Here is a 26,593-nt window from a genome sequence, read left to right as displayed (position 1 = left end):
CAAGTCTGGCGTCGCGTCGGGAAATAGCCATGTTGAGCAGTGAGCTCAGCACGTACACAGATGAAAGCCTTGCTTGCTGATTGGTCCGGCGGCCCCGCCCCACCGTGCCGCCGGACCAATCAGCAAGCAAGGCTTTCATCTGTGTACGTGCTGAGCTCACTGCTCAGCATGGCTATTTCCCGACGCGGGCATTAGGCTGTTTTTTGTCATTTCGGGTGGGGGATGGCAGCGGCAGCAGCAGCCTGAAAAAGAAATCATCCTGGCCGGGTTCGGTGTCATGCTCCGGAGCTTCTACAGCCTTCCTATCTCCCTCTCCCTTCTACCTGCGGCTCTCTTCGGCAACTTAGCAGCAACGATCGACACAAGCTTCTGGCGTCGGGGCCTACCCTCTGCGAGTCCCGCTTGTTTCAACTTCCTTTTTCCACAAAGGTGGGACTCGTAGAGGGAAGGCCTCGATGTCGGCAGCTTGTCTTGATCACCGCTGCTGACGAGTTGCTTAAGAGAGCCGCGGAGCAGGGGGGTGTTGCCAGGTGCAGGTAGAAGGGAGAGGGCCAGATGCAGGACTCGTGGGTGAGGGAGGAGAAGAGAGAGGGGAGAGAAACAAAAGGAAATATTTCATACTGGGCTGGGCCGGAGTGGAGAGAGGGTGGAAAGATTCTGGCTACAGGGTGCATTAACAAAGGAAAAAGGGGGAAAGCTGAAAATGGAGATAGTGACACAAAGAAGAGAAAGGGTAAGCAGGACCTTCTGAATAAGGATAGAGATACAGAGGGGACATGAAGAGGAGGTGAAATAGAGACATAGAAGTAATGCTGAAAAAGTGTGTGTGGGGGGGGGGAGATAAAGACATTGAAAGGGCAAATGGTGAATATGGGGTAAAGACAAGGACAGAGACAAATGAAGATTCTGAAAAAGTGGTGAGATAGGGATATAGGTGAGATGGACACAAAGAAGGGTGATGCTGGAAAATAGGTGGAATGGTAATTCTGACAGACACAGAAGGGAAATGCTGGATCAAGGAGAGATGGGGCTCAGGCTGGATGGAATGAGGAGAAATGCCTTGTTGGCCCGGAACTTCCTCTCCTACGTCAGAATTGACGTCAGGGAGCGGAATGCTGGTCAGCGCGACGCTTCTGCAGGGAAAGCTTGGGACAGCGGTGGCTTGGGGACTATTCCCCGATGGCGGTGGCAGCAAACCGAGTGGCTTGGGGGAGGGCACGGAGAAAGAAAGAAAGGGGGCAGACAGAGAGACAGAAAGAAGGGGGAACAGGGAGACAGAAAGAAAAAGTTGGGGGAGAGAATGAGGTCTGGAGGAGAGGAAACATACAGGAGGCTGAAAGAAAGGAAGAAAGATTGGATGCACAGTCAGAAGAAGAAAGTGCAACCAGAGACTCATGAAATCACCAAACAGCAAAGGTAGGAAAAATGATTTTATTTTCAATTTAGTGATCAAAATGTGTCTGTTTTGAGAATTTATATCTGCTGTCTATATTTTGCACTATGGCTCCCTTTTACTAAACCGCAATATTGTTTTTTAGCGCAGGGAGCCTATGAGCATTGAGAGCAGCGCGAGGCATTCAGCGTAACTCCCTGTGCTAAAACCTACTATTGTGGTTTAGTAAAAAGGGAGGGGGTGTATTTGTCTATTTTTGTATTTTGTTACCGAGGTGACATTGCATAGAGTCATCTGCCTTGGGAAATGTATATGGCAGATATCTTTGTTTTGTGTTCAAAAGAAAAGGAAATGCATTTCTGGTTTTATTTCTACAGTGTTGAAGTACTTGTTGGCCCTTGCTGTGACTGGTGGGGATCCCCAAGCACCGCCAGCAGAGGACCTCCTCTAGAGATGGTCAGAACTCCCCTCCACCAAGCGCAGCAGTCGCTGGCAGCATCCATGAGCCACTGAGGTGCCAGCATCTGTGACTCAGGGACGCTACTGCTGCCTGCCAAGCTTGGCAAAAGGGACCCCAGGCCAACTGCAAAGGAAGTCCTCAGCTGACAGTTTGTGGGTTCTCATCAGCTGAGTATTTATATTTTATATTTACATTAGAGGTTCTGGTAGAAACCCATTTACAAAGTATGTATTCTTCCCAATTAATATTTCCAAATTAATAGTCTCTTTGCTTATTTGTAAATGGGTCTCTACCAGAGCCTTTAATTCAGTAGCATAATTAAATAAAATAACTATTTCTGAAGTTTATAGGGAAGGATGGTGACGGAGGGGATTCCTCGCGGGGACGGGTGGGGACGGAGGGGATTCCTCGCGGGGACGGGTGGGGACGGAGGGGATTCCTCGCGGGGACGGGTGGGGACGGAGGGATTCCTCACGGGGACGGGTGGGGACGGAGGGATTCCTCACGGGGACGGGTGGGGATGGGTGGGATTTTGGCGGGGACGGGTGGGGACGGGTGGGATTTCTGTCCCCGCGCAACTCTCTAGCTTGAGCCGCAGCACACATAGCCGACCGGAAGTCTTCCCCGATGTCAGTGCTGATGTCAGAGGGCGGCTAAGTGTGCTGCAGCAGAGCAGGTAGGAAAAGAAGACAAGCCTCGTGACTCGAGTTGTATTGAACTCTGCAGGATCCCCGAAACCACAAGAGGCGTCCCCACAGAATCCCTGCGACCCTAGGAGGCGTCCCCATGGGATCCCCGTGACCCGAAGGGAGAATCCGCGGGTCCCGTGGGATTTCTGTCGTCCCCGTTTCCATGCAGCTCTCTAATTCTGATCCCTATGCTCCAGTCTGTGGCTTGTGTCTTGAAAAGAAGCACAATAGATTGGATGTGGCCATCCTTAGAAAGCTTCTAAACTCCACTGCCCCTGGATATCATTTCACAGCTGTTCATGTTACTGGTTTTATTTTCATATAATGATTTATGTTTAGGAGAAAGAAGGAGGCAAAAATTGATGGGAGAAATGGATACACATTTTTGTGTTCTATCCCCCGGATTCTATAAACGGTACACAAATTTCCACAGGCAAATTGCACATTGCGCCTGTAACTAAATTGGTTAATGAGCCAATTAGCTCTAATTGGGTGATAATAATCGATTATTGGTGTTAATTGGCAACATTGTGGATTTTTGCATGCATCTTGGTAGGCGCTATTCTATAAAGATCCATATGCAAATCTCATAGTATGCAACAAAAGGGGGCATGGCCATAGGAGGAGCATGGGCCGGTTAGGGACGTTCACTAAAGATGTGCTTAGTATTACTGAAAAGCAGGAATCTGTGCCTAAATTATGTGCCAGGATTTATACCAGGTTTTGGTTGGCATAAATTCTTGAGTTCAAATGCTGCTTATTGAATAGGGCTCCTCATTGATTTTTCTTGGCATCATTTTTTGAGCACCCTTTACTAAGGAACCTTTTTACTAATGAGCGTTAAGTCCTAATGCATACTTTACTGCATCGAAAAGCACTACATAACATGTTAAAGCATTTTGCAGTAATTTTGAATTTTCTGTGCTCTGAGCATGTGTAAAAAAATTTTGGGAAATTACTTTTTGTAAGGGGGTATGCCATGAGCGGGAAATGGGTGTGTCTTCATTGACCAGGTAGCGCATTCCAATTGGCTTGTGCTAACTGAGTAACGTAGAGTTACTACCTAAATAAGAGGTGGTAAGTGCTACTGGATTAAGGGCCCCTTTTTACAAAGCCGCAGTAGTGAGTCCCGGCACAGCAAATGCTACGCAGTCCATAGGAATCGAATGTGTTGCATCGCATGTGCCACACAGGAATCACTACTGCAGCTCTGTAAAAGGGACCCTAATTTTTTTTTGCAGATCTCATGCATGAATGGAAGCATTAGCATGAGGCCTTCAAAAATAAAAATAAAAAAAGCTCTATTTTAAGGCAGCGTTAAAAAATGGGCATCATGTCCAGGAAAGTGCCACATTAAATGCTCATTTTAATGCATTTTAGTAAAGCTCCTAATTTATGCAATTGAAATAAAAAAAAACAAAACTCATTAGGTGTAACTATTTTTTACCAAAAATGCCGTGCAAAGAGTTTATCATGCCAGTTTTCAAACACTTCATAAATAATGAGCTGATTTGTTTCAAATAATTTTGTTGGTAAAAATGTTTTAATAGCATTAGTGCTTTTAAATGTACACAAACCCCCTTTTCTACTAAAAACTACGCTAATGGTTTTAGCATGGGGAGCCGCGTTGAATGGTCTGCGCTGCTCCCAGTGCTCATACGAGCGTCGGGAGCAGCGCAGGCCATTCAGGGCGGCTCCCCACGCTAAAACCGCTAGCGCGGTTTAGTAAAAGAGGGGAAAGTTACTTGATGCTCATTAGTTTGTGGGCTTAACATACATTAAATTGATTTTATGCTTAAGGTTCTTAAAGTGTGCTGATGAAATTAATGCTTGTTAACAAATGCATATCTGTAATGTTTGCAAATAGCAAAGTATTCATGAATGCTTCATACAAAAATAAGCCCAGATGTAGCATTTTTTGTCCAAAAGAGGAACTCGGATGAAGCACAATGTCCTAAAATGTTGATAATTTTGTGCTTTTCCTGGCAATTCTTTTGAAGATTTTCATGCAAACACCCCTTTTGAAAACAAATTACAGTTTAGTACCTTAGTCTGTATTAGTTTTATGTTGCACAATTCTACTGTATGTGGCTACAGTACATGAAAACATCCTCCGAGTATCAGATATGCGTGGAAGAGAACACTTTATATCACATTAGCATGTTGGCCATTGTTTCTCAAAGCTAAATACCGAAGGATGGGCTAGATAAGCAAGAGTGCTTCCTAAACTTTGACTCCCAAGGGCATTGCAACTGCTTTGCAGAAAAGATACAATCATTACCAAGGGCTGGATTTATTAAGGGACACCTTTCACCCAGAGCTAAGTTGTTGATTTTTTATTTTTAGAAGGATTCATAATCATAACATAGAAACATAGAAAAGGGCTACAGCCCATCAAGTCTGCCCACTCTGCTTACCCACCCCCTGTCTATGCCCTAATGACCCAATTTCCTTATCTTGACCCTCGTAGGGATCCCACATGGGTATCCCATTTATTCTTAAAGTCTGGCACCATGTCTGCCTCGATCACCTGCACTGGAAGCTTGTTCCAATGATCAACCACTCTCTCTGTCGTTCAGTTCAGTGTTTAATTAGCCTTTTATGTCGATATGAAAACTTGGGAAACCTTTATTACAGGGGTGGACAGCTTTGGGCTTAGATTTAATGATAACCGGAATTTAGCGGTTCCCAGTCTTTCCTGGGAACCCCTAGTCGGTCAGGTTTTCAGAGTAGTCACTGCAGGTATCCATGATTTTCATGCATTCTCTCTATTGTCTGCAGATTTATCTCTTGCATGTTCAATGTGGATATCCTGAAAGCACAACTGTCTGGTGCCCCCCCCCCTTCCAGGATAGAAGCATATAAATCCAACCAATGCCATTTGCTCCCACCTCTTATCTTTTCTCCAGCTTCTCAACTGTGTGCTTGTGGCTCTTGTTATCTATTCCAGGCATGTTTACATTCTACTCCAGTAACTGGCCTCCACTGCTGTGTGTGTGATTGTTTGCTTGTGTGTGTGTGTGTGTGTGTGTGTGTCAATGTGGAATTATTTGAAAGTGAGTAAGAAAAGGGGGTGGCACCCACAAATCTCAATTTGTTTTCAACTGAACTGTAAAAAAAATGCATATGGAGAAGGTGAGAGACTTTGAAGAATGGTGATTCAGAGACTGAATTCAGATTTGTAATTTTTCAACAACTAGGAGTATTTTAAAAAAAAAGTTTTCTTTTCATTTTAGCTCTGTTTATAGACAAATTAATGGAATTTTTGAGTCTACCATCACTATCAGCAATCCCAAACAAAGGAAATCATCAGTTCCAAGAATGGAAACAAGATAGTATAATACTGAGGTTTTATCTCCAGTTCAAATTAACCTTATTCTCAAGTACAGTATATGCAGATAGCTCTGATAAATGTTCATGGTGGAGAGCAGAAAATGCTTGGTGCATTAAGCAGTGAGTTATACAACGATGTCTCTGACCTTGCTTTTTAGGCATGTGAAAACTATTTTCAGCATTGGAGGTAGTAAACAATTTTGAACTTCCCTCTGAAGAAAAGAAACAAAAGAACCCAATATTTATGCTGTGTCATTTATAGTTGCTAGATATAAAGGCATATTTATTTTATTTTATTTATTTGTTCAATTTTTTAGCCCGTCCTCTCAAAGGAGCCCAGAACGGGTTACAAAGTACGTCCATAATATAATCGAAACAGGACAGAGATGAAATAATTTACAATATAGACATGACAATAAAACATATACACTAAGCAGCATCTGGTGAGCGTAGCTGCATTGACTCTGAATGGCATTTGTGGGTACATGTCCTTAAGGCACTGGATTTGTGAAGCCTTCCTGAAGCTCCAAAGTCCATCTAGTGTTCTACTAGATGGGGGGATTGCGTGCCATATCTAGGTCTATCTCATTCCCTCAGAACATCCTTGGTCATTAAATCTAGACAAGTGTAAATTGTGATGCAGTGTCCTTGGATTTGAAGTACGCCAGCATCCTTCCTTTGAATTCTTCTCTAGTGATGATCCCTAGGTGGGCACCTTTCTCCGTACTGCAGAGTTAAATATTGACATACACGTTTTTAATAAACTCCTTAAAAGTCTCCAAATCTGAGCAAACTTAAAGGGACAACAAGAAATTGCCTAATCGAGGGTCTTCACAGATAAATACTTGCTCCCTGGTCATGAACTCCACTTGTATATAGAGCTACAAGAAGCTTGTACAGAGCTGTGATAGGAGAAATGAGAAGCTGGGCCATCTCTTGTTAACATCTTTGTGAGTGATATTGCAAAAGGGTTGTCTGGTAACATTAGAATTGTCATGCAGGGACAGACTGAAGGTCCATCAAGCCCAATATCCTATTTCCAACAGTTGCCAACCCAAGTCACTAGTACCTAGCTAGATCCCAAGTAGTAAAACAGATTTTATGCTGCTTATCCTAGGAATAAGCAGTGGTTTTCACCAAGCTATCTCAATAATGGCCTATGGACTTCTCTTTTAGGAAGTTACCCAAACCTTTTTTAAATCCCACTAAGCTGATTTCACCACATTGTCCGGCAACGAATTCCAGAGTTTAATTACCCATTGTGTGAAGAAATATTTTCTCTGGTTTGTTTTAAATCTGGTTTGTTTTAAACTTAGTAGTTTCATCGCATGTTCCCTAGTCCTAGTATTTTTTTAGAAAGAGTGAACAAGTGATTGATTACATCTACTCTTTCCACTCCACTCATTATTTTATAGACCTCAATCATATCACCCTGAGCCCTCTCTTCTCCAGGCTGAAGAGCCCTAGCTGCTTTAGCCTTTCCTCATAGGAAAGTAATCCCATCCCTTTTATAATTTTTGTCACCTTTTTTAATTCCGCTATATCTTTTTTGAGATATGGTGACCAGAACTGCACACAGTATTCGAGGTACGGCCGTACCATAGAGCAATCCTTGGGTACATAGTTCAAAGAATGGCTAGCAGGGAAATGGTAGTGATAATGCTTCTCTGTAAGTCTCTAGAGAGACCTCATTTAAAGTACTGCATACATTTCTGGAGACTGCACCTTTAAAAAGATATAAACAAAATGGAATCAGTCCAGAGGGCAGCTACTAAAATGGTCAGTGATCTCTGTCATAAAGCATATAGGGACAAACTCATAGACCTCATTAAGCATACTGTGGGAGAAAGGCGAGAGAGAGAAGAAATAGCAATTCAAATTTTGTCATATTGCACAATGAGTCTTTAGACAACACCCACAAGCTGTAGCAAAACCATTAGAGCATCAAAACGAAACACAGCTCAAAATCTAAGCAATACATATTAAAAGAGACATGATCAATTGCTTACCTTTTTGATGTCAAATCACTAAAAGCCATTCTGAACCCCAAAATAAAATTATTATACAAATATTAGTAATGTTTATAAACAATCAAAGAATGTTTATAAATATTATATGTAGCAGGATTAACTAAGTAACTGGAGCAACAGTTGAATAAATTTCTGTGATCTTGAAAAACTCAAAAAAGTTTGGCCAGTAGGTTTGGGAGTTTCTTGCAGGGAGAATGATAGGATGGACATAGGTAATTTTACAGTGAGTGGGAGTTAAGAGTTGAAAGTAGCTTTGAAAAAGTAGGCCTTTAGCATGGATTTAAATACTACTAGAGAGGGAGAACATAAGAACATAAGAATTGCCGCTGTTGGGTCAGACCAGTGGTCCATCGTGCCCAGCAGTCCACTCACGCGGCGGCCCTTGGATCAAAGACCAGTGCCCTGAGACTAGCCTTTCCTGTGTATGTTCTGGTTCAGCAGGAACTTGTCTAACTTTGTCTTGAATCCCTGGAGGGTGTTTTCCCCTATAACAGCCTCCGGAAGAGCGTTCCAGTTTTCTACCACTCTCTGGGTGAAGAAGAACTTCCTTACGTTTGTACGGAATCTATCTCCTTTTAACTTTAGAGAGTGCCCTCTCGTTCTCTCTACCTTGGAGAGAGTGAACAACTTGTCTTTATCTATTAAGGGGTCCTTTTATCAAGCTGTGGTGGGGGTTTAACACGTGTAATACCGCATGTTAAACTGCCTGCTGTGCTAGCTGCTAACGCCTGCATTGAGCAGGCGTTAGGTTATTTTAGCCAGTCACGGGGGTTAGGGCGTGATGAAATGTCTGATGTGCTAACCCCGCTAGCGCGGCTTGATAAAAGGACCCCTAAGTCTATTCCCTTCATTATCTTGACTGTTTCGATCATGTCCCCTCTCAGTCTCCTCTTTTCAAGGGAGAAGAGGCCCAGTTTCTCTAATCTCTCACTGTACGGCAACTCCTCCAGCCCCTTAACCATTTTAGTTGCTCTTCTCTGGACCTTTTCGAGTCAGACGTAATGACTCAGACAGTCTTTTCCATGTATATGGTGCAGCAAGATAGAAGGGATGGAGCCTGGATTTGGCAGTGGAGGAGAAGGGTACAGATAAGAGTGACTTGCCTGATGAATGGAGTTCATAGGAAGGAGCATAGAGGGAGATAAATGTGGATAGATAATGAGAGGCTGTAGAGTGAGTGGACTTATAGGTCAGTAAGAGGAGTTTGAACTGTATTCGGAAATGCACAATTTTGGTTGCAGACCCAAATTGCACATGCAATTTAATTGCCTAAAAGGTTAATTAGCACCAATAATTAGCTTCTTAACAAGCAATTATTGGTTCTAATTAAGATCAATTACAAGTTAACACGTGTAAATTTAGGTGGGAGATCTGCACCTAAATTTTACACTTGAGAAAAAAAGGAGTGCAGAAATAGTCGGGTCATGGGGGGCAGATTGGGTCATTATTTTCAGTTACACATTTAATTATAGAATAGGCATCTGTGCCTAAATTTAGGCACAAGCATTTTGCACCACATTTTCCTTGGTGCAAATGATCATGCCTAAATGTAGTCACAGTTCTTAGGCATGTGCTATTCCATAAACCGTGCCTAAATTTAAATACGGCTTATAGAATAGCGTTTTTTTGGGTGCCATATATGAAATGTATTCCTAAATCCCGGGAAGGGGTAAAACGCGGACCTCACAGACCTGACAGACCTCGCGGATCTAAAACCGTACGTCCTTAAAAATCTGAGGTCCGTGTCCGTGCCGCTCATAGTTTCTGTCTCTTACAGACTTCTATGAGATTTTAGCGCTGACGGATCCGTCTCAGCATAAGGAGGGAAAAGTATTAGGATCCGTCAGCGCTAAAATCTCATAGAGGTCTGTCAGAGCCAAATTCTATGTCAGGCTTAAAGGATAAGCAGAGCGCAAAACAGTTAAACAGCCTTGTTAAGCGCCAGGGTTTTCTGGATCTCCTGAAAGAGACCTCCAATTTGTGATCCAGGAAGCCTGATTCACTATAGTGTACCCTTACTTTAAACTATAATAAGATCCGGCAGACTTAAACCTATACATAAGAAGGCTTCTGCTCTGCCGTTCAAGCACTAGTCTCTGGCTCTGACAGACCTTGAGCAAGGGTCATTGACGCCATTTGTGAAAGCTTCAGGTTTGAAAATAATTATACATGCAAAATGACACCAGCGCAAGGTTTTAAAAATTATAACCAAGATTTATTGAATTATTGTTTCTATTTTTCCATTATTAGATCAAAAGAACAGCATCATTGCTTACCGATTGCACTAATGGGAGATCGTTAATAGTGGCCAAAATGCTGGCCTTCTCCTAACGGTCTCGTTTTTCTAGCTCCAGAGTTTCTATTATATACTGTTGGCTTTTTGGTGACATCATCATCATAATAGCCAATAACAATTTTATGGGTGGTCTTAAAAGTTTAGATAAAGGAAAAAATAAATCCCTCCATGTTTCCATGTTTAAAAGTTTAGAACAGTACATTTGATTTCTGAATTAACATTATTATTCAAGAGAATCTACAATTATTAACATGGTGCTGAAAAATTCTCAACCTCTCCCTAAATTGACAGTAACTTTAGTCTGGAAGAGGAAAGCTGACAGCTTCATGTTACACACAGTGATAAGCATGGGCTTCCAATGCCCCCCCCTTCCTATGCTGGAGACTGAAGCAACAGTCTCTGACTCTAATTACTCCCAGATGTTGCCTCAGGATTTTCCTTAGTGTTTCTTCAGGTTTAAAATATATAAAATATGTTTTTTCAAAGCAACACAGTCATACACTTCATTTATACTTTGCTTCATTCACTCTTTGCTTGGCCAAGCTTTTCCATTCAATAAATCATAATTTTCATTCAAAACTACATCCAATTCAGTTTGAGACACGTTATCCTTCTTTACCAGTCTAAAGCAAGCCCATGTGGTATTAATTAACACCACGAGGCTGGGAGCGGGAAAACTCAGAGAGGACAAAGACAGAATATTATTCACTGGCCCAAGATGGTGGCCGAAGACAGGACAGATATAGTACACACAAAGAACCCAAACTGGATTCCATGTAATCAAGATTTCCACCATCTTTTGGCTCAACAGCAAAGTACATACACAGATATTATTATGCTTTCCCTTATATTAATCCTTAGTGTGTTTTTCTCTGGCCTTAGCTACATTATATTCAAATTTTTATTCACCTGTTTTTCCGTATGCTTCTATTTGGGCTTGGTCCTTAACTGACACAGAATTGTCTCTAACTAGAATTACCCAGAATCATATGAAAAACTGGCGCTTTTGTAGAAAAACTTCACAAAAATACTGCACTATCATGCTCCGACATCCATTCCATTATCGTCCCATAAATAGCACCCCCTGCTGGCCACGAGCCACTACTCAACCTCGATGAGATTTTAGCGCTGACGGATCCTAATACTTTTCCCTCCCTATGTTGAGACAGATCCGTCAGTGCTAAAATCTCATAGAGGTCTGTCAGAGCCAGAGACTAGTGCTGGAGCGGCTGAGCAAAGGTTGGCGTTGCAGTGATTAACCTTATGCAGCTTGATTGGGGTCCAGATTACCAAACTGTCCAGGAAAGTGAGGGATTGGGTTAGGGATTCTGATAGGGAATATCTACGATCTATGTATTTTAAACATACATAACAGTGTTGATTTTGTGAGGATTTTCATCTCCACCTTAAGGCTATAGTTCTGTTCAGCATTCTTATGCTGCTTTTCTTTCTTGAATGGTAAAGTTATCGTCCTATTACCTCTCTCTGAAATTCTAGTGCATGCAAACTTTGGATATACAGGCATTCCCCAGGTTAAGAATGAGTTCCATTTGAATTTGTATGTAACTTGGATCCTGCACAGTACACAGTCTATAAAAACATTAAACGTTAAAGAACATTAAAGAAACAGTCCTCAAAATAAAGTACTGTAGTTTAAATAGAAAGAAAAGATAGGAGGTTTACACTTATTTTTGTTCTTCATCAGTCCCACTCTTCCCTCTCCACCACCACATCCAACATTTCTCCCTCTCAACCCTCTCTCTTCCTCATGCCTTTCCCACCACCATGTCCAATATTTCTTTTTTCCTCCCTATGCCCAACAATTCACCTGTTATCTTCATTTCCCCATGGGAACATCTCTCTTTCCTTCTCACTCAGACTCCCATGCATAACGATTCTCCTTTTCTATTCCCTCCCCACCTCAGCATCTCTTTTCCTCACTTCCTCCATTCTTCCATCCTAGGTTGCAAGTTCATGCTCCCCTCCCTCACTCCATTCTATGTCCCATGTCAATGGTTTCAGGTTTTTATTCATATTTGATGGATCGCTTATTCGATTTACTAAGCTATTAACAATTTCATAAAAGCGGATTACAATGAACAAATAACAGACACAAGTGTTGGGACAAACAATTTTAAGAAGTACATGGAACGTGAGGATAAAGGGGTAAAGTTACATGTTTATGGCTTATAGAGAGAGAGAAAAAAAGGGATGAAACAATAGGTCAGGGTAAGAAATTCGAGCCCTAATATTTGTATCTAAAAGGGGGTTAAAAGTTAAATATAAAAATTCAGTGTTAAATGTTAAATGCGTCTTTAAAAAGACGGCTTTTTAAAAGTTTCTTAAATTGACTGAGGTCTTTTTCTTCTCTAATGTAATGGGGTAGGGCGTTCCACAATTGGGGAGCCATTACAGAGAACATATCATGCCTTCTGGTGCCTATGATTTTTAGTGAAGGGACTGTAAGGAGCTTTTCGGTCGTCGAACGAAGAACATAAGAACATAAGAAGTTGCCTCCGCTGAGTCAGACCAGAGGTCCATCACGCCCAGCGGTCCGCTCCCGCGGTGGCCCATCAGGCCCATTGCCTGAGCAGTGGTCCTAGACTATTTTTCTAATCTATCTCTACTCCTATCCCTATCCTTAATTCTTATCTGTACCCTTCAATTCCCTTATTCTCTAGGAACCTATCCAAACCTTCTTTGAAGCCATGTAACTTGTTCTAGCCTATCACAGCTTCTGGAAGTGCGTTCCACATATCCACCACCCTCTGAGTGAAAAAGTACTTCCTAGCGTTTGTTCTAAACCTGTCCCCTTTCAATTTCTCTGAGTGCCCCCTTGTACTTGTGCTTCCCCATAATCTGAAAAATCTGTCCCTGTCCACTTTTTCTATGCCCTTCAGGATCTTGAAGGTTTCTATCATGTCTCCGCTTCTCAAGGGAGAATAGCCCCAGCTTTTTTAGCCTGTCAGTATATGAAAGGTTTTCCATACCCTTTATCAGTTTAGTTGCTCTTCTCTGGACTCCCTCGAGTACTGCCATGTCTTTCTTGAGGTGCGGTGACCAATACTGGACACAGTACTCCAGATGTGGGCGCACCATTGTGCGATAAAGTGGCAGGATGACTTCCTTTGTCCTGGCTGTGATGCCCTTCTTAATGATTCCGAGCATTTTGTTTGCTTTCCTTGAGGCTGTGGCGCATTGTGCCGATGCCTTCAGTGTTGTATCCACCATTACTCCCAGGTCTCTTTCAGGGTTACTTACCCCCAGCAGTGATCCCCCCATTTTGTAGCTGAACATTGGGTTCTTTTTTCCTACATGCATGACCTTACACTTCCCTATGTTAAAACTCATTTGCCACTTATTGGCCCACTCTTCCAGTGTCGTCAGATCCTTTTGGAGATTTTCACAGTCTTCCGTTGTTTCAACCCTGCTGTATAGTTTGGTGTCGTCCGCAAATTTAATGACCTCGCATTTTGTTCCCGCCTCCAGGTCATTTATAAATATATTGAAAAGGAGCGGTCCCAACACCGACCCCTGCGGCACCCCGCTCGTGACCCATTTCCAATCTGAATAGTGACCCTTCACTCCAACCCTCTGTTTTCTGCCTGCTAGCCAGTTTTTGATCCATCGGTGGACCTCCCCTTGTACCCCGTGGTTCCATAGTTTCTTAAACAGTCTTTTGTGTGGTACCTTGTCGAAGGCCTTTTGGAAATCAAGGTAAATGATATCTATGGATTCCCCTTTATCCACCTGTCTGTTCACCCCTTCAAAGAAGTGTAATAGGTTAGTGAGGCATGACCTACCCTTGCAGAAGCCATGCTGACTTGATTTAAGCTGTCCATTGGCTTCAATGTGTTCACAGATGCTGTCCTTGATCAGCGCTTCCATCATCTTTCCCGGGACCGAGGTCAAGCTCACCGGCCTGTAGTTTCCCGGGTCGTCCCTCGAACCTTTCTTGAAGATTGGCGTGACATTTGCTATTTTCCAGTCCTCTGGGATCTCTCCAGTTTTTAAGGATAGGTTGCATATTTGTCGAAGTGGCTCTGCTATTTCGTTCCTCAGTTCCTTGAGTACCCTTGGGTGAAAGCCGTCTGGACCTGGTGATTTGTCGCTCTTTAGCCTGTCTATCTGCCTGAGGACATCCTCTTGGCTTACCTCTAGTTGGGCCAGCTTATCTTCCTGATTACCATTTACGATCTCTTCTGGCTCCGGAATGTTGGATGTGTCCTCTCTCGTGAAGACTGACGTGAAGAACTCATTTAACTTGTCAGCCATCTCTTTTTCCTCTTTTACCACCCCCTTTCTGTCTCCATCGTCCAAGGGTCCCACTTCCTCCCTTGCTGGTTGCTTCCCCTTAACGTATCTGAAGAACGATTTGAAGTTTGTTGCTTCCCCCGCTAATTTCTCTTCATATTCTCTTTTTGCTTTCCTAACCACTCGGTGGCACTCTTTCTGGTGTTTTTTATGCTCCTTTAGGTTGTCCTTTGATTGATCCTTTTTCCATTTGCTGAACGATGCTTTCTTGTCACTTATCGCCTTCCTCGCTGCATTTGTTATCCACACTGGCTTTTTCGTTCTGTTTTTTTTGCACCCTTTCCTGAACTTGGGGACGCACAGGTTCTGTGCTTCGTGTACCACGCCCTTGAGTAGGGTCCAGGCTTTTTCTACGGACTCCTCTTCACACCATCTCCTCAGCCAACCGTTGATTGCTTGCAGCTCACTCTGCCTCCTTGCGTCTGCTCTCGGTACCGGCAGGATCTCCGAGAAGGCAATCCTTCGTGTCCTCATCTTCAGTTTCCTCCCCAGGATCCTGAACTGGTCAGTTAGTGTAGTCCTGTTGTAGTTCCTCCTGCTGACGTCGTTGGTTCCTATGTGGATTACTACTGCTGTCTCCTCCGTTTCAGCTTCCTCCAGGATCCTCTCAATTCTGTCGATGACGTCCTTCGTTCTTGCCCCTGGGAGACATGTCACCAGTCGGTCCTCTCTCCCTCCGGCTATATGACTGTCCACTTCTCTCAGGATTGAGTCTCCCACTACAATAGCAGATTTCCCCTTCCTCAGCTGTCTCTCTGGTCTCAGGTCTGTGTCAGTGGCGCAGTCTGCTAGTCCTTCCTCTTGGCTCTTATGGGTCTCCGTCTCATCTGCCTGTCCAGATTCTCCGCAAGGTCCTCCTCCTATGGCATCTGGTTCTCTCCTGATGTGCTGGTGGTCCTGTGCCTCCACCATCCTGCAGGCCTCCTCAATGAATTTCTCCAGCTCTCTAACTTGTTCTGTGATGTGGTTTTCTCTGGTGGTGTCTTCAATTAACCAGCACTGTCCCTCTATGGTGCAGAGTCCCTCCAGCTCCTGGACTCTAACCTGCAATCTCCCGACCTCCTTCTTCAGGCTCTCCAGTTCCTGGCATCGACTGCACATGTATGCCTGTCTCCCAGAGGGGAGGTAGTCATACATGTGGCACTCGATGCAGTATACTGGGTAGCACTGCTGGGTTCCTACCGCCTCCATTGCTGTTCTCTTGTTCCCATGTCCCACGATGTGTATGGGTGTTTCCTGGCGCGCAGCTAGCTGAAAGAGTGGAGAGAGAAAAGAGAATGAGTAGAGAGAATTACCTGTGGCTTTTTTTTTTTTTTTTTTTTTTTAAAGAAGTTAGAATTTGCTGCTGGGCTGCCTGGGCACCTGGCTCCTTCCCAAGGCTCCTTCGCAAAGGCGCTCTCGCTAAGGCGAGCGCCTTTGCCGCTCGCCTTCGCCGCGCGCCGAACGGCTGCGCGCCGTTGGCTCGCCCCCTTTTATGGGCGAGATCGGCTGTGACGTCGGGAGGTGGGCGGAGTTACAACCCGCCTCTTCCCTTCTCCGTGTCCCGAATCTGCTATGGTTCCTCCGCTCCCCTTAATGCAGTCCTCTTCCTTTAAAGCAGTTCTCTGCCCTTTATGCAGTCCTCTACCTCTCTGTCCCGTTCACCTCCGCTCCTCTGCCTCTCTGTCCCGTTCACCTCTGCTCCTCTGCCTCTCTGTCCGGGTCCCCTCCGCTCCTCTGTCTCATTGTCCGGGTCCCCTCCGCTCCTCTGACCCGGTCACCTCCGCTCCTCTGCCTTACTGACTACGATCCTCTCTCTCACTGCTTCCACCTCTCTGTGCCCTTGCTTCTACTCCAGCCCGCTCCTCTCCTCTATCCTGCAAGCAGTCACGCTCAACTCGCCACGTGCTTGCCTGCAATCTCCCTCGGCTGGCCTAGAGCGACAAGAGTTATGAGGAATAAGCAATCGGTTGATAAATTGTGGTTCTTTGAAAATTAAAGTTTTGAAAGTTAAGAGTAATATTTTGAAAGTAATATGATGGCTAATTGGGAGCCAATGGGATTTAATCAGTAGGGGAGTGACATGATCGTATTTTTTACCATTGTGAATGAGTTTGACTGCTGTGTTTTGTATGATTTGAAGGCGTCTTTTCTCTTTCTGTGCTATATTGATTAGTAAGGAGTTGCAGTAGTCAAGTTTGGCCATAACCAGAGAGTGAATTAATATATCGATCGATTTGGGCTCAAGAAATTTTGAAATTGAACGAATCAAGCGTAGTTTATAAAAGCATAGTTTGACTATGTTGCTTATCTGATCGTGGAAAGAAAGTTTGTCATCAATGATAACTCCTAAAATCTTTATGGAAAACATACACTCTAAGAAGTTTGTGCCCCCTCCCTTCCTATGCCCTTCCAGCTTCTACCTTCCTATGCCAAAGCAATCTCTCTTCCTCCCTTCCTGTCCCAACACGACTCTCCTTCTCCCTTCCATGTCCCAATGCGCCCCTCGTCATCCCCCTCTGTCCTGCGTCCTAAATTCATGCCTCCTGTGTTTACCTCCTCTGGCCGGCTCCCTCCTCTCAGCCTCATTTCTGTTGGCAAAACTGTGCTCGGCGGCTCCTGCACAAGGTCCCCTGGTCTTTGCAAAGCCGCAATCGGCAGTTCCTGCATGCAGCCCACTAACCTGGAAGCCTTCCCTCTGAGGCATGTATACCTTTGACCCTCTCTCTTTCATTTCTCTAGCCACTTGTTTTAATCTAGAACGTATCCTTTACTAAAACTAGGAAGCAGGATTGTAAAGTGCCCTTCTCTTGAAAGCCAGTTCCTCTGTATATGAGGGTCATAGCTCTTTGGTGCATGTTTTATTGGGTGTAAGAATGGGATTAAATTATGACTTAGATGTTCAAAGAAAACCAAGAAAAATATCATAATTTCAGAGATTACCGGTGAGGGGAAGTAAAAAAAAGAAACTCTAGGGGAAACATTATTTTGAAACTGGTGAATTAGCTTTTCCACATTTTCTTTGTCCTTTAGAACTGTAATTGGTCATGAATCATGTTTAATTTCATTGGGACTCTTTAAACCTGTTGAGAGCTGTTGATGGGATTCAGTTGTGCTGCACTTGAGGACCTGCTACATACAGTGTTCTACAATATTCACACAGGCCCTGGTTTATGACAGGCTTTTTTCCTTCAGTAAATCTTGCCCTTCAGTTGAGTAACTAAAAATAAGGGGCAATAATGACAATGTAACTCTAATGGCAAATGCGGTATAGGTAGGGATTCAGGGCCAGATGCACTAAATAGAATCAGTAAGATTGTGTGGGTCCACTCCGATCCAATTTTTGGCCAATTCTAAAATATCTATTGATGCACTCCCTTCTGCCACTGGATGCTCCTCCAACCCCACCCCCACCTTCCAAACCCACCTGTTACCTTTTTCATAAGTTGGGAGCAGGAGGGATGTGTTCTGAGGTCAATCCACTTGTCTCAGACTACCCTGTCATTCAGGATTACTCTCACAGAGCCCAATCACCCTGGAGGATCCAGAGTCTTTGGTCTTACAGCATGGCTCTTGAGCGTGAAGCCTTAGCACGCAAAGGCTATTTGGAGGTGGTGGTCACTCTCCTGAAGTCCAAGAAGTAGTCAGTCTTGACCGCTTATGTAAAGGCCTGGAGTTGCTTCCAGTGCTGGTGTGCCCAGAAGAATGAGAACCCGATTACAGCACCAGTGTCACTGGCTCTAGCTTTCCCTCAAGAAGGGCTTGAGAAAGGGACTAGCAGTTAGCTCCCTCAAAGTACAGATAGCAGGCCTGTCATGCTTCAGATCTCAGTCTAATAGAAGAACTTTGGCCTCTCACCCAGATGTGGCTAGATTTTTGAAGGGAACATTACATCTGCATCCTCTAGTACAGGGGTGCCCACACTTTTTGGGCTTGCGAGCTACTTTTAAAATGACCAAGTCAAAACGATCTACCAATAATGAAATTAAAAAAAAAAAACCCCACAAAGCACACTGAAAGGCAGAGAAAATATTAATTATCATTCATATTCTAGGGTTTTTTCAAAGAGGTCAAGGCAGATGACTCTATGCAATGTCACCTCAGTAACAACCATACAAAAATAGACAAATATACTCCCTCCCTTTTTACTGAACCACACTAGCAATTTTTAGCACAGGGAGTTGTGCTGAATGCCCCATGCTGCTCTCAATGCTCATAGGTTCCCTGCGCTAAAAAACGCTATTGAGGTTTAGTAAAAGGGAGCCATAGTGCAAAATATAGACAGCAGATATAAATTCTCAAAACGGACACATTTTGATCACTAAATTTAAAATAAAATAATTTTTCCTACCTTTGTTGTTTGGTGATTTCATGAGTCTCTGGTTGCACTTTCTTCTTCTGACTGTGCATCCAATCTTTCTTCCCTTCTTTCAGCCTCCTGTATGTTTCCTCTCCTCCAGACCTCATTCTCTCCCCAACTTTTTCTTTCCTCCCTTTCTTTCTGTCTCCCTGTTCCCCCTTCTTTCTGCTCCCTTCCTGCCCCTTTTCTTTCCTTCTCCCTACCCTCCCCCCAAGCCACTCGGTTTGCCGCCATCAGGGAACAGCCCCCAAGCCACCGCCGCCCCAAGCTCTCCCTGCAAAAGCGTTGTGCTGACCAGCATTCCGCTCCCCAATGTCAATTATGACGTAGGAGAGGAAGTTCCGGGCCAACCAGGCATTTCTCCCCATTCCATCCAGCCTGAGTCCCATCTCTCCTTGATCCAGCATTTCCCTTCTATGTCTGTCAGAATTACCATTCCACCTATTTTCCAGCATCACCCTTCTTTGTTTCCATCTCACCTATATCCCTATCTCACCACTTTTCAGAATCTTCATTTGTCTCTGTCCTTGTCTGTACCCCATATTCACCATTTGCCCTTTCAATGTCTTTCCCCCCCCTCCTTTTTCAGCATTACTTCTATGTCTCTATTTCACCTCCTCTTCATGTCCCCTCTGTATCTCTATCCTTATTCAGTAGGTCCTGCTTACCCTTTCTCTTCTTTGTGTCACTATCTCCATTTTCAGCTTTCCGCCTTTTTCTTGTAGCCAGAATTTTTCCACCCTCCCTCCGCTCCAGCCCAGCCCGGTATGAAATATTTCCTTTTGTTTCCCTCCCCTCTCTCTTTCTCCTCCCTCACCCACGAGTCCTGCATCTGGCCCTCTCCCTTCCACCTGCATCCAGCCACACACCCTGCCCTGCGGCCCTTTTCAGCAACTCGTCAGCAACGGTGATCAAAGGCTGCCGACATCGAGGCCTTCCCTCTGCGAGTCCCGATTTTGTAGAAAAAGGAAGTTGAAACAAGCGGGACTTGCAGAGGGTAGGCCCCGACGTCAGAAGCATGTGTCGATCGCTGCTGCTGAGTTGCCGAAGAAAGCAGGGGGTGTGGCCGGATGCAAGTAGGAGGGAGAGGGCCAGATAGGAAGGCTGTAGAAGCTCCAGAGCATGACACCAACCCCAGCCAGGATGATTTCTTTTTCAGGCTGCTGCCGCCGCCACTGCCCCCCCTCCCACCGAAATGACAAAAAACAGACTAAACTGGATGCCCGGCGTTGTCGTCTTTGACGTCGGGGAGAGGAAGGCTGATCGGCTGGTAGATCGGGACGGCAACACGAGTCTATAATGGGATGGGCTCTGTGATTGACTCACGTTGCCTTCCTGATCTACCTATCAATCGCGATTGACATATTGGGCACCCCGTTCTAGTACATCAGCCTTTTTCCAACATGGAGACTTGAATCTCGTTCTGCAGGCTCTCACTAGAGCTCAATATGAGCCTTTGGAGATGACACCATTGATGTACCTGAAAGTCAAACTAGCGTTTTTAGTGGTGATCACATCAGCACGTTGGGTGTCTGAATTACAGGCCTTATCCTGCAGAGAACCCTTTCTCAGGGTTTCAGAGAAAGAGGTTTTACTGAGAACAGCCCCTCTTTCTTGTAGAAAATACTCTCCAGTTTCATATCAACCAGGAAGTATGGTTGTCAGTTTTCTCACCCTCAGAGTCCAAGAAGAGAAGGCTTTGAGATTAGTGGATGTTCACAGTGTTGCTTCACTATTTGGAAGTGACAAATGAGTTTCAGCTATTGGATCATCTCTTTGTGCTATTGGGTACCAACTGCCGGGACTGGCCGGCTTCAAAAGCAACCATTTCTAGATGGATTCATATGGTTATTTCTTCAACTTACATCGGCAGGTGACAGCAATCACCAGTGACCATAAAGGCCCAATCCTCTAGGAGTGTAGCTTCCTCCTAAATTGAGTCTATGGCAGTTTCTCCTGAAGAAATTTGTAGAGTGGCCACTTGGTCGTAGCGACTAAATTAGATACCATATTTGGATCTTTAGTACTCTCAGCAGGCTCATCTGTACTGCCCTGACTCCTAAGGGAATGCTTTGATACATCCCAAGTATTCCAGAATGATGTGTCTATTGCACTAGATTAGGTACTTACCTTGATAATCATCTTTCTAGTAAATAGGCACATTATTCTGGAAATCTGCCCTGTGAGATGTTCATTAGCCTGCTTTCTGTCTTGGACCTATGTCCATATTTCTGAATACCTTGTTTCTTTCCCCTGTCCAGTACAGTCAAGGATAGGAGGAACGGAACCATTTATATTGTGAAGAGACCATGAATCATCTTTCAGAACTCCAAGACTGTTAGTGCAGGTTGCAGTCAGGTAGGTGGCTGTTTGTTTCACCACATTATAGGGTTAAACATTTAGATGTTTCATGATTATTTCATGTTATATGTTATGGTATGTGCAGAACAGACTTGTTTCTCGGGGAGAGTACCTATACCCCTTCCTGTTTTGGTTCCTCTCAAGGGCTGATCATCTGCTTTGATATGAACTGAGAAATTGTAGGGCAACCCAGAGTGTGTGAGGTGGAGCAGAAAAATGTAAATGAGGCTCTCTACACAGGATCTCACGACTAGGGATACACAACCCAGGTGTTCCAGAATGAGATGCCTATATACTAGAAAGAAGATTATCAAGGTAAATACCTTCTGTGAGAAAGGAGCCTTCAGTGATTTGTTTTCAAGCAGAAGTACTGGTCAAGCTTATAGCGTTGGTAAGGAAATGATATTACAATGAAATGAAGTTTATATATTAAAAAAAAATTGTTTGATAAATGTATTGTCCTTGATTGAAATTTTTCAGAGCATGTAGTTCTCGCATTCAGTAATATCAATGTGCTTTTTTATCCTGGATTGTGCATCAGGCTTGTATAATGTCCACAGTGTAGACCTCTGTCTGGGCTCCTTTACTCTATTTTAGTAAGAAACTATATCATGCTTGTCCTTTAATGAAATACAAAATGGGAAACATCTTGATACTACTGTCTCTTGTTTCTCACAGTTTGGGTAAGCATAAAAGCTAATAATCATGAATTTTTTAACACATTCTCACAAATTTCCTGTCTCAGAGGACATTTAACTACATCTGCATTGACTTGGGAATGTGCCAGACTTATTGAGAAGACTGTTAAAATGGCTCTCCCAGTTGTCAGCCTGTGCTTGCATTTTCTGGTACTGGAGAGTAATCTCCTGTGGGTTTTGCTGAGGGCTGTAGACCGTAAGCTCTTACAATCCCCAGTGGGCCTCATTGGTTCACATTCACACAATTAGTTTTTGTTTTTGGCCCAAACCAGGCAATAGTGCTGCATATATCTCACTAACCTCACCGAAAATATAGCAGCTTGCATAACAAAACTCCAATCCTGGGCCCTCTCTGTACAAATAAAGCTGAATGAGTCCAAAACAAAACTACTCTGGCTTGGCCCAAAATTAAATCAGTTACCCACGCTCATTCCACTACCTTCTGGTCCCACATTATAGATTGAATTCTCAAGCAAAGTTTTGGGCATCATTATTGACTCTACACTTTCCTTTAATGATCATCTCAACTCTCTGGTAAAAAAATGTTTTTTTAGTCTTCACATGTTGAGGAAAGTGAGATCCTGCTTCCGCCAACAACATTTTGCTGTCCTTGTACAATCAATCATTCTTTCCATACTGGACTATTGTAATTCCATCTATCTAAGTCTAACCAAGAAAAATTGTCAGAGACTTCAGCGGATCCAGAACACTGCTGCTAGGTTGTACTTCGCAAAAAGTAAATTCGATCATGTTTCCCCGCTTCTGTCAAAACTTCACTGGCTTCCGGTGATTTCTAGGATTCACTTTAAATGTACCTGCCTAATATTCAAGATCCTACATGGCATTCTTCCTCCCCTAATTCCACTATCCTGGAATTCTTTGAGACCTGACACTACCAAATCCGCCCACAAACTCAAACTATCTTTCCCCTCGCTAAAAGGTGTCATGTATGCAGGTAAATTAGGGAAATCCCTTGTCTTCAAATTCACTGAGCTTTGGAATAACCTCCCTGCGCCGCTGCTGAACCTAGGCCCATTCCAGTTATTCTGAAAGCATCTGAAAACCCGGCTTTTCTCCAAAACGTAAAGCTATCTATTTAAAATTTAAAGCTAGCTATCCTCTCTTCATAACCTCTAATTTCTTATTATGTCCTGCCCTCATTTATTGAATTTACCTGTAAACCATACCGAGCTCTATCTTTATGGAGATGATGCGGTATACAAACTTTGTTTAGCATTATAGAATTGATTAGTAATAAATAATAAAAGATGCCATCCGCATAAAAAGAAACATTTAATATTGAGTGATTGGATAAGAGTAGCCAAAGGGCTAATATAGATATTAAACAGTAGCAGTGACAAAATAGATCCTTGTGGGCCATAGCTTATTACATGTTCACTAGATTGTCCTAAATTAGTAAGTACAGTAAATGATCTTTCTTGTGAGAAAGATGAGAACCACTGAATAACCTTACCTTAGAGTCCAATATATGTCATCGGCAAAAGTAGCAAAGAATGGTTGATCTAGTTGAATTAGAGCATAACATAAGACTTGCCATACTGGGACAGACCGAAGGTCCAACAAGCTCAGCATCCTGTTTCCAACAGTGGCCAACCCAGGTCTCAAGTACCTAGCTAGATCCAAAGTAGTAAAACAGACTTTATGCTGCTTATCCTAGGAATAAGTAGTGGATTTCCTCAAGCCATCTCAATAATAGCCTATGGACTTCTCTTTTAGCAAATTAGCCAAACATTTTTTTTAACCCTGCTAAGCTAACTGATTTCACCACAATTTCCTGCAACAAATTCCTGATAAATCAAGCAACTGTACCAAAGTAGCATATCCTTTTTCCAGTGTAGCATGAAAATCACTTAGAAGAGATGCAATACCAATCTCTGTACTATGATGTTCATGAAAACCAGCTTGCCACGGGTGAAAGATATTAAAGAAGTTGAGAGTAACAATTTTTTTCTAGTAATTTAGATAAGAAACAGTGATTAGGAACTGGCCTATAATCTGCAGCATTAAAAGATGAGATTCTTTAAAATTATTTGTGGTGTCCTATGTCTTGCCTCAGGTTTGGATTTACTAAAAGGCACTACATACTGTGTTAATATGCTCTGATGCTATTGTAGCCAGCGTCTCACAGTTCAATAGAGTCATTTTTAGGACTGACCTTTGCTTGAAATAGGGAGAGGTGTGGGGAGAAAATAAACCAATAAACCAAAAATAAAATAAAGGGATAACGAGAGAAAGAGCTCAAGGCATAATCTGGAATAAATCAAAAGAGAGAAAAAAACAGAAAGAAAAAAAGAGCACAAAAATGAGCTCTGTTAGGTGATTGCCTATAAGAAGAATTATTGTCACACTCTTCTGGTTGTTTTATGAAGAAAGCATGTGTACATACATTTGTGACTTGTAGCTTCATGATCCTGAGAAAACATGCAGTAGTTTTGTACCATTTTCATTGGTTATGGGAATGAGGAGCTTCTCTCTAGGCTAGCAAGGGTCGCTGCCACTACTCCTGCAGCTTCAGTCAGCCTTGTTTTCTGACTGTAATGGGCCTCCTAATGTCTTGTGGCCGTGTACCTAGTCTGTGGGTGTTGTGTTACTCGGAGGTCTTTGGCAGTCCTGCTTCATTTTGGCATTTTAATTATGCATGTTCACTTTTATCTCTAACGTTTGATGACATTACTTAAAGTGTTCCAAGAAGCCAATTGGGATAGCAGCCCTCCTAAAAATGTACGTGTTAGGTGAAACTTGACTCTGGTGAAGAGCATATCTAGGCACAATATGCATTTTGCAAGATGAACACAGCTTTCTTTTTTAACAGAAGAAAAAAAAAAGTATTTCTAAATGGTGGTTTTTATGTGTTGATATTTTGAATCCCATTTTAAGATCTTAATTTACTGGTGGAAAATTCTGCATGATCTCAAATGTATAGCTTCCAGACTGAGTAGACAAAAGGTCATGCAAGCTGACCCATGTGGCCAGTGGCCCCTGACCCATCGATTTTACATAACCCTTTTTCCATGGCTCACCAACAATGCTGTATCTATAATAATAAAACGCTAAGCATGCATGTGCACTCGCGCCACGTGTTCCCTGATCCCTGATCTGTCAGGATGTGCCGGCAAGAGTGCGCATGCGTGCTTATTATGTCACAACAGCCTCCCTGCTCTCCACCTTATGCTGCTGCGTGTAGCTGCTTTCAAAGGGCCCGGTAAATGTCGGAGTCGCTGCTTCCAGCTGGCTGCGCCCACAGATGATGATGGGGGGGGGAAGGGGTTGGGGTTGATGCTGCCTCCCCCAGCTCAGATGTCAGGGAACACATTTGATGCTACCCGAGAGCTCGACTGGCATTAAGGGGATTTATTTCTAGCAGGGGAGAATGGGAGAGAATTTCCTAGATGCCTGTCGGACACCATCCATTGCAGCAGAGCCGAGGCAATTCATTCATCCCACCCTATGCCGACACCGGGTCGATTTCTCCATCCGCACGCCTCTAGCCCATAAAAGAGCCGAGACGCCTCACAATGAATATATATGAGATGAATTTGCATGCACTGTCTCCTTGAAATGCAAATCTATCTCATGCATATTTATTGTGGATATCCTAAAAACCTGACCCACCTGTGGCTCTCGAGGACTGGAATTGCCTACTGCTGTTCTAGTTACATGTGGAAGCAAAAGGTTAGCGAATGGTATTTATTGGAAAACTCATTAGTAGAGCACTTGTAAGTGCCAAATAACACACTTGCATACTGGTGGCCCTCTTCAAGTAATTTGATAGTGAATACCCTAAGTGGAAGAAGAATGAATTAGAAAAAATAGACACTGCTGAATATGGATATGTGAATTTTATATAAGAAAGTTTGTGAACTACGGTAATTCTTTTAGTCCACTGAAAAGTTTGCAGTTTGTTGGATGAGTTTGGGAACAAAAAACAAAAGAGACTGTGGAGAACGATGATCTTGATGCTACTGTATTGGGTATTATTCCAAAACAAAAAATGCACATTCACATATGTTGCAGTGCAACAGGACTCAACACAGTCCATGTTTCGGCAGACATGCCTTCCTAAGAGGTCCAGATTGATGTAAATACACAAATGGAGAGAAAACTTGAAAAACACTCCGCTGTATATGCTAAGAAAATGTTTTCTTCGCATACACAGCGGAGTGTTATTCAAGTTTCCTCTCCATAGGAGCAGTTTTTGTTTGTTCATCCACATTTGTGTATTTACATCAATCTGGATCCCTGAGGAAGGCGTGTCCACTGAAACACGGACCGTGTTGGGTCCTGTTGCACCGCAACATATGTGAATGTGTATTTTTTGTCTTGGAATAATACACCAATAAAGTAGCATCAAGAACATCGCTCTCCACAGTCTCTTTTGGTTTTTGTTCTCTGGACTCTCTTTACTGTGGAGTGACTGGGTCGTCAACCCCTTTTTTTTTTTTTTTGTTGTGGATGAGTTTGGCAAACATTTTTCAAACTGGGGTCTAAGCCCTGACAGTTCCTGCTGCTGCTAACTAGGGTAGGCTGATTTTTACAAGGAATTGTCAGCAATGTTGTTAACAAACAAAAATGAACAGAAAACACATTTTGTATTCTTTGGTTTGCCGATGATAGTACGCACTATTTATTTTATTTTATTTACTGATATTCCGCATAGCC

The 26,593-nt window shown here is 43.3% G+C and overlaps 1 protein-coding gene across 10 annotated transcripts in view; it reads left to right on the top strand.

The window, feature by feature from the left end:
* GHR (growth hormone receptor) overlaps nt 1-26,593 on the top strand; it is a 436,004-nt gene that overhangs the window by 47,664 nt on the left and 361,747 nt on the right. For 5 of the 10 annotated variants that reach the window (XM_033932092.1, XM_033932036.1, XM_033932046.1 and 2 more), the window contains exon 2: nt 21,116-21,212. The exons of the other annotated variants lie outside the window; for them this stretch is intronic. The gene's annotated coding sequence lies outside the window, so the exon portion shown is untranslated. The remainder of the gene's footprint in view (nt 1-21,115; nt 21,213-26,593) is intronic. 10 annotated transcript variants of the gene reach the window in all.

This window comes from Geotrypetes seraphini, chromosome 1 (genome assembly GCF_902459505.1).
Source record: "Geotrypetes seraphini chromosome 1, aGeoSer1.1, whole genome shotgun sequence".
Taxonomy (NCBI): Eukaryota; Metazoa; Chordata; class Amphibia; order Gymnophiona; family Dermophiidae; genus Geotrypetes; species Geotrypetes seraphini.
The sequence above is the reverse complement of the archived record's forward strand: the minus strand, read 5'-3'. Positions and strand labels throughout refer to the sequence as shown.